Here is a 12,904-nt window from a genome sequence, read left to right on the forward strand (position 1 = left end):
CACCCTCCTGGTGGGGGAGGCGAGAGGGCTGCGAGGGCGCCAGGCGCTGCGGAGGGGCTGCAGCCCTCCCGCCCRTCCCCGCTCCCCTCGCTGCCTCCGACCCTGCGAAGGGCCGAGGCGAAGCCGAGAGGGGGGCGCGGGCGGCCCCCAGGTCCCCTCTTCCGTCCCGGCTCCCCCGCCCCGAGGCGAACGCCGCCTCGCGCCCCCCGCTCGGAGGGCGGTTTCGACGCGAGGCCCGGTCCGGCTTCGACGGGCCCCCGGAGCTTCGTTAACGTGCTTCGTTACCGCCTCGCTGCGTTGTCCGGGCATCTCGGAGACACCTGGCCAAACCCTTGCGCCTGCTGCTTTCCCGCAGCAGCAAGTTCCCCCCGCGCCGCTGCTGCGCGCTCGCCGCCGCTGCCTTGGTTTTGTGTTGTGAGATGGTGAGAAGTGGCAAGTCTTCTTTTCTCTGGGCTACYCTGCGTTTCTTGTACGCATGTATTACCCGCCTGTGAATTTGTTTCCTAAGGTTCATATTTTTTTTTCCCTCCCTGTTTTTCCAGCTGTTTCGCCCACCTGACATCTCTTCTTACTCGAGAATGTAGGGGGGTCTTTCCGCGATCAAAAATTTTAGTAGCGTGGGGCTAAAACATTGCTGCTGACTGCCTAACACCTCACTGTGCTAGTCTTAAACTAGACAAATTGGAGCCTGGAGGAGCTGGAAATGGTTAAAACAGTGTTAAGGATTTGCAAAGATGCTGCAAAACAAGACATCCTCTTTAGATATGCTGTTCTGTTGCTGTGCGTGTTAAAATTCAAACGTCAAGAGACTCGCTAGCTAGTTACTGGTCTCTGATTGCGTGTGCACGCGTCTGATAAAATGTGTGTTGATGTCCTGATAGCGTAACTCGACTTTAAAATTTCTTGATTTCAATGTTGCAAGCCTCGTATCTATATAAATAAGATCGAATAACTTTTGTTTCCTGAAAGCAGTGTCACGTGCAGGTGATTATTCTCCAGATATTCATGTTTTCCTGAAGAAATCTGCGTATATAAGCACTTCAAGATTAGATTAGAGATTGGAGCCTAACATACACGTTACAAATGTATTTTGCTCAGTGTTTCTGTTGTATTTAAGATAGGATGGTTCTTGGAACAAGGGGTGTGTTTTGTATGTTGTCAGGTTTTATTAAGTAATGACTAATCCTAAACTGGTTTCTGTGYGAAGGTAACATCAGTAATGAACTACAGTCTGGTTATGTGGTGTCAGGGAAAGTGTTCTTTCCCCCCGACCAGATCCCTTAATTCCATGTACCTTTTGAGAGCCCTGTTGTTACATGTTGCTTTATTCATATATCTATATGCTTTGTGATATCTCCTATTCAGATTTTCATTTCAGAAAGTTGAGTTTGCATTGGTTCAGTGCAGTGTTAAGCGATGCTGGAACAGGGGTTACTGACTGTCTTCATTTTAGCACAAATTCAGCCAAATTCTTCTGGCAACTTAACTACAGTACAAGCAGTTCTTGAACTTCTTGATATCTTGTTGCAGAAAAGAAATCTCAAATAGTTTTCAGAAATGCTCTGATTTTGCAAGTGGAGAACATTAAATATGATGTTCATTGCATGTGGGGATGGGTTTTGGCAGTTAAGCTAGAGCAGAAGCAGCAAGTATATACACACACGCACACAATTAATTTTTGAATTGCCTTTGTTTAGGCTATTTCTCAACAATATATGGCAAAACCGGAGGGTTGTTTGTGCGCTGTTAAGATGGAATGAGAAAGATCGTCATCTTCCCTAGAATATTTGTAGCATGGATCTCTGGGACTGTTCAGTGCTGTTGACACGTTCCCAGGGCTCATTTGCCCTTGTGCAGGCAGAGACCATCTTGAGTCTGCTCTCCATGGCTAGATGTYTTGAAATGCTATCAGCTTAAGTTGATAGTTTGTCTTTTTCCTCATGGCTATGTGTCTTTTTTTGTTTTCTCCTACAGTCTCTGCTAACTGATTCTCTCCTTGTTGCTTGAGTCCTGTCTCCTCTCCCCATACTCATGCCTGTTTTCTCATGCTATTCCTCCCCCTTCCCACAGTAGTGACCTCACTGGGGTGGGAAATGCAGCTAGTCACGTGTGCCAGTTGTTTGAAGCCAAGATCAYGGCAGTAAATGTGAATTGGCTTCCAGTCTAGTGGCAATCTTTCTGTTTTGGAAACCCCACAGAAACACAGAACTGGAAAGGACCTCCTGATCGTTGAATCCTATCTCTTCCTCAGCCAGATAGTGTTTTCCAGTGATTGCTGTCTGTCTTCTCTATTTGTGATCCGTTCTGTCTAAATACCCCTCTTTGGTGCTGAGGTTCCGATTTAGACACATGCTCATAAGCAGAGCCCAAGGCCACCTTCTTAGAGAAGGCTTTAAAGTAGTGTTTACTGGTGATTGTCGCAGTTATGTTTGGCTCCTGCGGCTTAGGTGGCTGTTTATCAAATGCAAATAAGGTGGGTGTTGGTGGATGTTGCCTGAGAAGAGGTGCAAAGCYGATCTGAGGTTTTGGGGTTTTGTTAGGAAGGATAAAAACAGACGCATGTGTAGCTCCATGGCGTAACAGCTGATCGATCGCTGGATAGCCTGGGCGTAGGAAGCCTTGAGTGCTGACTGACCAGGTAAATTGATGTTATTATGCAGCAGTTGCAGGGCCAGTTTTGAAGTGCAAATTGAAATCCCATTTTTGTGAAATCATTGCTATTAGTTAATTGATGTCTGTTRCCAACAAGAGCAGTTTAGAGGACTGTCTAATCTATTACAAATGGATTTGAAAGGACGTTTTGTAGCTTATGCCTAATACTTGACTTGTTGGACATTACCTACAAGATTATAGCAATTTTATGGCAAGTTCCAATATCTTTATTTTTTTAAATTTAGTGTTTGTTTGCTGAGGAAGTTTAAGATATCCAGTGTTTTATATAACGTGTATGGGTGGGCTGTACTCCCTCTACTGGTGTCTGCTCCGTTGACTTTGGTGACTAGGAATCCAATTTCTCAGGGCTACATTGACATAATCAATAATACTACAAAGTGACCTGTCTCTTGTTGATTAAAGCAAATGAAGTACAGAAAACCGAGCCCCATAAATTAAGCAAATCAATCTTTTATGTTTGTATGGGGGAGGGAACCCTAAAACCCCAAACCAACAGATAATCTCTAGCCACTAATGGATGTGAAGAAGGTTTTCTGAAAGGTACATATTTAAATTAGTCTCTGAATTTCTGCCCTTCCAGTCAGTTTCTTAACTGATTGGGATCTCACTGCATGAGAATTGGGGGACAATATTTTCTATGCCTTTCCCCTGCCTGTATGAGTTTAGGTGTGTTTAGAAAATATGTGTCATTTTTTTTTTTTTTTTTTTTACAGATGCAAATGACTTCTGGTGAGTAGTCTCATACATGGGATTGACCCATGAATGCGCTGAAGTTTCTTCTAATACAGAATTCTGTTAACACTTTTATTTCCCACTGTACAGGTAACATACTTTTGTTTTGTTTTTCTCTGCATAATTTCCAACAGGTTCACCTTTTATCTGCCCTTTTTCGTGGAATACTTTATGATTCAAAATACTCTAGGTATCTTCAACTGTGACTTTCTTCTTAGGGACATTGGCAGTGCAGGTGGATGGACATTTCCATTCCCATTGCATTTTGCTACAAGTGCGGCTGTGCTTTTCTAAGGTGTTACTCTGATATCTGACTGGGTAGGACGAACTTTCTTACTGTTTTGTGCTAGCCTTTCTGTGTCACCACAGTGCTGAGTTACGTAGTCATCTCAAATCTGTGCCGGTATATTGGTCATCTATGAATTCCTGTGAAAGTGAGTTATATTTGTTTGAAAGCCGAGATGTCAGAACAACAAATAAATTGTCCTATGTATGCACCCGCTTGCTTAGGGAACACTTTAAAACAGATGGAATATTTTCTGACTCCAGTCAAATAGAGGATAAATTCAAGCTTGGCAACTTACTGGGACAGTTGGTTCCTCTGCTTCTGTAAAGCCAGTACGAATAAATCCATTATCATGCTCTGCTGCATTGGCCTATCAAGACATCTCAGTATGAAGATATGCTTCTTTTTTCCATCCTTTTATGTGCCTGTGCCCCATCGTGTGGGTCCAGATTTGAAAGTGATGGAACGAAGAACGTCACTGAATGTGGGGAAGGTTTCCCTCCGCCCCTGCCTTGATTAAATGTCTCAGCATCATATGTAATGCAGGCGTGTGTTGGGCTGAAATCTGTATGCGTCTTTTAGTGTTGCTATTATGGGCATGAGGAAGTAATTACACTGCAGGTCTGTTCTGTGTAGGCACTTAGTGGGAAGCGCTGTGTTCTGGATTGTGTTGGTTTGAGTGGAGTGCGTGCGGTGGAGTGCTGCTGACATGCAGATGAATCCTGGAAAAGGCTGGCATGAACACGCTGCAGCTTGTGACACGAAGAGCTGCCAAACGAGCAGGGAGCCTCAGAGTTGAAAGCAGAGCCTAAATATATAGAGCAGTGCTTTGAGCCTCTGCCCTGTGCGTTTCTTCTAAGGGATCCATAAAGTCTAAGCAAAGGAGGCCTGAATTTGCTATTGGGAGCTTTTGTGTCTGCTGGGAAACATTTAAAGGTCTGCAAATCATCAGAGACTTTTGGCCTTCTTTTTCTGTGTGGAGCAGTAGCATCAAAGGCCTGGTGTCTAACCAGCAGGTGGACAGGAAGACATGGCAATATGATCCCATCTTCCTCATTTAGAGATAATTTGCTGACCAGAGACAGCATGTAATACAGGTGCCCCATGACTACCAGAAATGCATTGTATATCTAATAATATATGTTGATGAATAGGCTACCATTATCCTCAGGTTATTCATGAAGATAGCCGTTTTTTTTTAAAAAAAAAAAAAAAAAAAAAGTCACTGCTTAGATAAGGTACTTCTTTTCTTAGACATCTCTCCTGGGAAGACCTTGGTACTTGTGAATGAATCTGCTGCCTACCCTGTGCGCCTTCATTTTAATGTGGAGACTGGGGAGGAGTTAGCTATCGGAAAACTAGCCAGAGATGGATACATTGGAAAGTTGCCACTAATTACTGTGGCGTCTGACAATTAGCTGTTGTTAAGCTTTCCCTCGCARGTTTTCAACTGCGAATCAAGAAACAAAACCAAGGACTCAGAGAAAAATTAGTGGTCCCTCTTACGGTTTTGCGAAGAAGTCCTAGGTGCTTGTTATGTTGCTGGTCTTACTAAAAGCAGAACATGGATGTACTTGTGACACAGTGTATTTGTAATGGAGCAGGTAGGATTTGATGCACCCACAAGCTCTTTTAGTCCATTGCTGATGGGCTRTACCATGCCCATGCAAATTTTTTGGGTGTCTCATCTGTAAAATGGGGTTTAATTCTATTTTAGTTTGCAGGAAAGCTGTGAATTGGTAACATCTGCAAAGTGTTCCTATTGCAGAGTAAATATGTTACTCTTAGAATGGTTAACAGAAATTTAGATTTAATGAAAATAATTATAATGAAAAGATTCCAGGAAATCATGCTGTTGGTTTCTCACCTTTGCCTCCACAATCTTCTGACTTTGTTTCTACTTTATGGCAGTAATGAATAATACCAAGCCTTTTGCAAGTGTTCTCAAGGGTGTAGTTAGTCAAGAGTGAAAACTGAGCTGGAGCTGGCAGGTATTGCCAAGCCTTTTCACAGAAGCTAAAACTGCTGGTTTTTTTTTTTCCTTTTTTCTTTTTTCCCCAGGAACCAGTCAGGAAATGAATTTTACGTTACCAGGACAATGATGCTCTTCATTAGAAAAGTCAAGTTCTGCAATTATTTCTTCTTTGTCAACAAAGACATCAGGGAAGAAGAGCTTCTTTATTTCTTTCTTTATTTTTTTCTAAGTTGACTGTCTCATTGAGCCTTCTTAATTTCTGAGAGCATTTCTTCSGCAGCTGGGCCCAAAGCATCTTCTGGAGCAGTTTATACAAGTACGGGCCAGACTCTGCACTGACTTGCACCTCTATATAATTCCATTGCCTTGGAAAGGACTGATATGTAATCTCTAGACAGATCTCAGGTCTATTTTAATATGCATCCCTGATACATAATACATGGGCAGCCGTGGAGATCCTTTCGGTTACCATTGAAAGTAGTTATATCTGGCATAGAAAGTGACAGCTGTTTGACAAATGTAATAGAGTAGCTTTTATAAAAAGAACCAAAGTGAATTTCCTCTTCTTAAAACTGATTAAAGCAAAAGCAGCATTGCAAATATTTCTTGCAAGCTTAACGCTGCGCTGTTTTCAGGGACGTCTGACTCTGGTGCTTCGCTGTGCCTGTACCTATTCTTAGCCTGCTTACCAGAAGCTACTGTGCGTGTGTTGAGAAAATGGTGTGTTAAGTCTTGCTGTGTGTGTACAATGCTTGTGCTTCTGTGGAGCCTTTTGGGAAGGGAGGGGGTTATATCTGAGGTTTTCTATTAGCTCCACACACACTTCTGTTACTGCTAGTTCACTGTCTTAAAGATCCCGCATTAAGATATTCTTATCTGAGCCTAACCTGGCTCTCCCAAGATGTGAACTAATGGTAGAAACATGAGCGTTTCGTTAACCTTGGGAAGAGCAGGCAGTGCCCTGGGAGAAGACCCGTTTGCGTGGCAGGGAGCAAGGAGCACTCTGTATTTTGATGCTTTGACCCAGCTCTGCTACCTCTCCAGAGCAGAGGCAAAACTGAATTTTGCTGCCAAGGCTGTGAGGGCAGTATGCTCCAGCCCTCTTCTATCCTTATTGCAAATCTAGAGTCTCTGTTTGGGAGCAGCAAGGGTAATTTAGCAAAGCTGTGGGACTTGTTATAAATGAGCCTGCTGAATGGACAAGAACGGTTCAGTGTTGTATGTGACTGCGGAGGTCACCAGAATAGGATGCTCATTTTTCAGCTCCTGCCTGCTGCTGGGTGAAGCTGAGGTTTGTGCTGACACACGCGGTTCCTGTTAGTGGGGACTGGAGTTGCACTCCAAGGAGAAAATGCCCCRTTTTGCAGGCTGCTTGGCAGTGAGAGAGAGCTCGAAAGGCGTGCGGTGGAGGTGCAAATCTTTTGAGACTTGAGCATTTCTTTTATTGTGCAACTTATTCTGAGGCCTTCTCACTAGGGCTTCTGCTCTTCTATTATGAGCAGTGAAATTTATAATCTCTGTTATTTCCTATACATGGCAAGGAATGTCTTCATTCTGGCCCAAGTTTAGCTGTGGATGAGGTCTGTTTTGAGATCTGTATTATGCAAAAGGAGAGGGGGAGGAAGAGGAAACAAGCAGTTGTGTAGCCTCGTCACTTTGAAATGCAGTTTTAGTGGTTCCCTAGTATTCATGTCCTAATTATTTATCTGGCGATGTGATCTTTGGGATTGCAATTCTTTCCAAGTAATAACTAGAGCTGTAAAGATATCTTGTTAAGGGGGCGGGGGGAGGGGAAGAGCATATGTTGTTCTCAGTATTGCATTTTAGTAATTGTTTGCAATGACCTTTTGGAATCTGAGTGAAAATTTGTTTGCTTGGCTTTCTCCCAGGAGTTCAGCTCCTGGCTATCTCCATAGAAAACAGAACTGAGATTTTGTTTTTTTAATTACGTTCTGACAGTAAAGCCTATTCTTCTATGTGCGTTAAAGTTCTGGGCTTAGCAATAATAAAAGCTGTCTTTAATAGGACTTCCACAGATGTAGTTTTCTAGGAAAAATATGTTTTTTTAAGCCAGAATTGCTTATCCTTGGCATTATTTAAATACTCTTTTATTCCAAGGAGAAAATTCTCACTGTGTTCTTGATTGACTAAAGGCATGATAAAAGGGCTCTGCTGCCTTTTAATTATTATTATTTTTAAACTTAACAAGTTGGCAAATGGTAATGTGACTAGGTTGTAGAACCTTACCAGATTTGAAAAGGTAACCTGAGCAGCTGAAAATTCATCTTTGAATACATGTGCTAAAGAAAGCTCTAAGAAACAAGGTGTTGAAGAGCAGGTGCYGCAAAACTAGGGTTCTGCCAAGTTTTGAGAAAAAAAAATTGCACTGACAGAGATCAGCATCCCGTAAGGAAAAATAAGCCCACAAAACGACTGGCCAAGCTGGAACAAGAGAACAGACACTGAAAACATCCCCAGCAGCTCTGTTTGCAACTGATCCTTCCCTTCCTCTCAGTCTGGCCCAGTAAGGCAGTGTGGTATCTAGGCATATTCAAATATCTGAATTATCATAGAGATGGTAGGAAGGAGAGGAAGAGTCGGATGAGACCCAACTGCACATCTCCTTAGGTCCCGATTCAGCTGGAGGAGGGAGGTGAGCAGCAGCGTGTGTGACTTCAGCCCACAGATCACGCTGGCTTTTTTTCTGCAGATCGTGACCTTGGAGAAGTGGGCTTTTCACCCCTGACTCTGAGCAGCGAGACCTGAGGGCCCCATGGCCTTTCCTGCTCAATGCAAGATGAGATCTTCCACTGTTTGAACTTGCAAAACCTCTTACATGGGTGCCTCCCTGCTTGCAGGGCTCCTGCAAAGTTTGATCCACCCCTTCATTTTGTTGGGTTTGTTAAGGATGAATGATGTTCCTTAAACTGCAAACACAAGAATGGTTTAGCTTTTTATTTTATTTTTTTAAGGAGGAAAAAAAGAGAAAGGGAGGAGGGGAAATCCCCTGCTAGCAGATGATGTAATGCCCAAGCCYTGTGTTTTAATTTACCTCTGGATAAACTAGGGTTAAATCTGTCGAGCTTTCAAGCTCCAAGATTGAGCACAGCTTTGTTTTCTGTGCTTTCAAATGTGCGATACCTATGTGTGTCCACTGCTTTCAGTGTGATTTGCTTCAGTTTCTGTCCTAAACAGTTTGCCCTGAAGTGTAAGAAAAGCTCTGTTAATTTGTTACGATAAACCTTGATAAATTTCTGTTTGTTTTTCAGTTTTGCTCAGTGTCAGAATTACAAAACAAAGCAGCTTTCGAACTCAGAAGCTGAGTTTCCTCGGGTTTGGATCTCGGGCCTTGGCGGGCGTCATCCTTTACCTCAGCTGCAGAGGCGCCACTAGGGAAGGGGCAGCACTCTCGGTGCCTGGTTCAGGACTGCGCAGGGCCCGACCGATGAGCCAGGCAGGACGGGTAGATGTTGAATTCGCAGTGTAGTCAAAAGGAACGTGTAGTCTTCACACATGTGACGTTTTGGTTTTTATGGGAAAGGTTTGCTGCTTTGGGCAACTCTGACCTGTGTAATCCTCTGTATCCCCTGACGGGAGGGGAATTACTGTGGTGGGCTCTGTAAGAAGGTGGTGTAGATCAATACCTTTTGTGGTTATTGTTATTTCTTTTCTTTTTTTTTTCACGTCTGATGCTGTACTGCTTGGGATTTTTTCCACTAGTTACTAGTTTAATCTTCAGTTTTGGCACCATTTCCCAAGGCTTGTGTAGGCGAAGGACTATGGCATCTAGCAGGATGAGCTAGCACCACACACAACAGAGATCAGAAACATATAGTTACGTACAAACCAAGGAATGCTTGGTTTCCAAACGTGTAACTTTGCTTTTTGTGAGTGGGATTTACTGCTTTTGGCAGCTCTGACCTGTGCATCTGCCTGTGATCACGGAGGAGGAGATGAGATGCTGCCATGAAAAATTGAAGTGGCAGTTAAAGGCGTTGCTTCTATTTTCTTTAGCTTTTTATATTGAAAAGGAGGAAAAAAAAGTTGGTTTTCTAACTTGGAGCAGCTTGATAGGAGAGTTAGCAATCTGGAGTAAACTTATGTCTTTGCCCTTTCATTAACCAGCTTGGTGTACTGGACGATTTCAGCGGTTCTTCTTCCTCTCCTTTGTGCTGGCAGCGAGCTGCAGAGGAGACAGTTGTGCTGACACCGCGTTTGGTCTGGAGACGATGCCCTGGAAAAGGGTTGCTTTGGGAGAGATCGCATCTGTGAAGAGCCGCTGCTGACTCACAGCATCGATATCTGCCGAGGATTTGCTTGTTTTAAACAACTGGATTTCAGAGGCTTGTAAAAATTGCCGAAGGGTGTGGGAAACTGGAAGACTGTCCAGCAGTTGACAGTTCTTCCTTCCCACTCCTAGTTCCTGAGGAGAACCAAGGGTAGAAGTTGTTGTAGGCCAGTCTCTGTTTTTTTTTTTTATTATTATTATTACTTTTTAAATTCTTCACGCCTTGCCTGCTGACTCAACTTTCTGCTCTTTTTGTCACCTTCCCCCTCTTTGGCCTTATTTTCACATAAGCCCCATTTCTMAAAATTTCCTAGTTCTCTGCCAGCTCTGGAACAGCCATGAAGACAGAGGAAAACATCAGCTGCCCTTAAGATCTGCTCAGGGATGCATGGTTTTGCAGTGGTGACCGGACTTAGCTGGAGCTTCTCTTATCGATTGAACTGCCCCGTAGCTGGTAGCCATGGGATGAGTTGAGAAATCGTGGACTAGTGCAGACAACAGACAACAGACCTTTTGCCTGATTGCCTTAGCAACGCCGCTTCTCTGAAAGATGAGGTGTTCTCGCTCGCTGCCAAAGAGTTGGTGCTAGCTGCAGTGAGGTCTCGGGAAGGCTGGTGTTTCCCACCAGGCAGGCCTGGTTTGGAGAACTGATCTTGGGGTGCAGTCATTTTTTTCTTTTTTTTTTCCCTAGACATAAGTTCTTTCCCTGACCTCCCTTTTTTTGACAAGGGCTCTCCAGTGAAGAAGTCTGGTTATCTAGTGGCGAGTGTTTGTCCCTTCTGTCCAGACCAGTGTGCCCTCCTGCTTCTCACTCCCTGCCGTGCCTGCTTGTCTGGACACAATCCCTGGAATTTAAATAARTTGTAGTCCTTACTATTTGCCAAATATTGATAGTTGGTGAAGTGAGCTAAAGTTGAAATTAATGGTGTAGTCCCAGCTTGTTTGGACCATGTAGGTAGGTAGTTTCATTGCAGGYGTCCTAGAGGAAATTAAGATATTAACTTGACCCCTTCTGAAGGGGAGGAAAGCAGACTCTGGGGCTTATAATGGAAGTAAATGAAAGTCTTGGAGAAATGGAGAGGATTGTTTATAAATGCATTATCYGAAGGTAATAAAACCCCTTTTCTCTCTAATGAGTGAGGCCTTAAGAGAAAATTGAAGAGACGTTGTTAATTTTGTGCTGTTACAGATGTCTTGAAATGATCTCCTGGGCTCTGGTCCATAGCCATACCCCTGGGATAATCTTTCTTAATCCATTGCAAATGAGATCCAAAAAATGAGACAATCTGGCTGAYGTTTCAACATAGATCAGCAGACAGTGCTGGTATCTGCTGGCATCATTTGTTCCATGGAAGCTTTACTCTGTGCAGGGATGAAGAAATATTTAAAAAAGGCAGTGGTAGCTCTTTCTTTGGGTTGGGATAACTCTGATAACTCCACGTGTCTTGGGATGCTTCTGCAAAATTACAAAATGCCGATGCCTCCAAACAAAGATTCGGAGGTGCAAAGAGGTGTCTTAAGTTGACCAGCTCATCAGAATGAGCTGATGACAGGGCTGGAGCCATAACTTGCAACTTGCTTGTGTTTCAGAGCTACCRTGCAGCCTTTCCTTCACCCTCCTGGAAATTTGGAGTATTTTTGCAGTTGTAGTTGAGGGCTTTGTCGCCGGCATAAATGAATCTTGCGGTAAAACCAGTAAAGATGCAGCTTCATGGCCAGTCCTGTTTGAACAGCTGCAGGGTTTTCACTGCTGGTCCTGTGAATCTGGTGGAAGCTTGTGTCAGTTATGAACTTTTTTTAAGATGCACAAAAGAGACAGCGTTTTGTTGCAGGTTGTGTGCAGGCAATAACATCCTGATTGTAGCTTTTGGTTTCTCGCTGAAAACTTCATGCCTACRATTAATCAGTTCTTAGCTGATCTTCAGTAGCCCGGAGAGTAAATGTAACGCAGCAAATTCATCGTACGTTTGAAGCGTTTAACCTATTACTGTARAGGGCGTTGATGGCAAAGAAGACTCAGTACAATCCCGAATCTTTCCAAGATGGTAACTGTAACCGCTCTCTTTTGAGAGTGATGTCTTTGAAAGCAGCGGGCGTAACGTGTACTTGGCTTGTGCTTTCTGAGGTGCAGTTTTGGATGCGTGGTAGGTGGTTGCATAGCTGTTACACCATGCTGGAAAGKTACAGTTGTATTTAATTGTGTTGTTCATAGGCAATCTTATAGGCAGGCAGGAAGGGTAGAGTAGAAAAGAAGTCTTAATTTAGCCTTGTAGTTTTTACTTGATTGAAGTAATTTGCAGAGTTGTTTAACAAKCTCCTTGATCTCACTTCTATTAAGATTATAGCAATCTAGAACTGTTATTAATGCTGAAGGGCATTTTTGCTCCTACATGTGTAAGAGTGAATTACTTGTTGTGTAACTTGATTTGGAAAGATAAGAATGGAAAGGGTGCTTGGTAATGAGGTGGGCTGTGATTTGCCTTCCCCTGAACTGCAAAACAAARTATCACTTGGCAAATGGGTTCAGGGTTGCAAGGAGCCTCTGGAGCCATGTGCGTTTAACAGGCGCGCRAGTGGCGCTGTGCGACTGCTCCCGGCTGCAGGGCCCTGGGTGGGGTAGGGTAAGTGACCTGTTTGCCAATGGTTTTAGCGTCTGGCTAGGGCTGGGTCAGCCAGCCGATGCTCAGTTCCTTCTCGTAATGCCCACGCGTGCCTTTCAGCCGCCTGCAGGAGGTTCAGCAGCTTTGCCTGTCTCAATCAGACAGATCTCCAGATAATCTAGCAAATCTCTTGGTCGTGAGGGTGGGAAACGACGCGCTTTGATTTACAGATGTGCTCCTGTGAGGTCTCTGGTTGCTAGTACCTGGGCATGTTTGGCATCCTCAATTTCCGAATTATGGGCAGAGGATGTAATTGCTTATGCATGCAGCGTGCACAGGCGTTGTGCAGA

The 12,904-nt window shown here is 43.8% G+C and overlaps 1 protein-coding gene across 4 annotated transcripts in view; it reads left to right on the forward strand.

Moving 5' to 3' along the window:
* Positions 1 to 12,904, forward strand: part of EXTL3 (exostosin like glycosyltransferase 3) — a 120,744-nt gene that overhangs the window by 2,271 nt on the left and 105,569 nt on the right. The gene's annotated exons all lie outside the window — the stretch shown is intronic.

Source organism: Rhea americana, unplaced genomic scaffold, assembly GCF_003343005.1.
Source record: "Rhea americana isolate MKP2758 unplaced genomic scaffold, rheAme1 scaffold_225, whole genome shotgun sequence".
In the NCBI taxonomy this organism is placed as follows: domain Eukaryota; kingdom Metazoa; phylum Chordata; class Aves; order Rheiformes; family Rheidae; genus Rhea; species Rhea americana.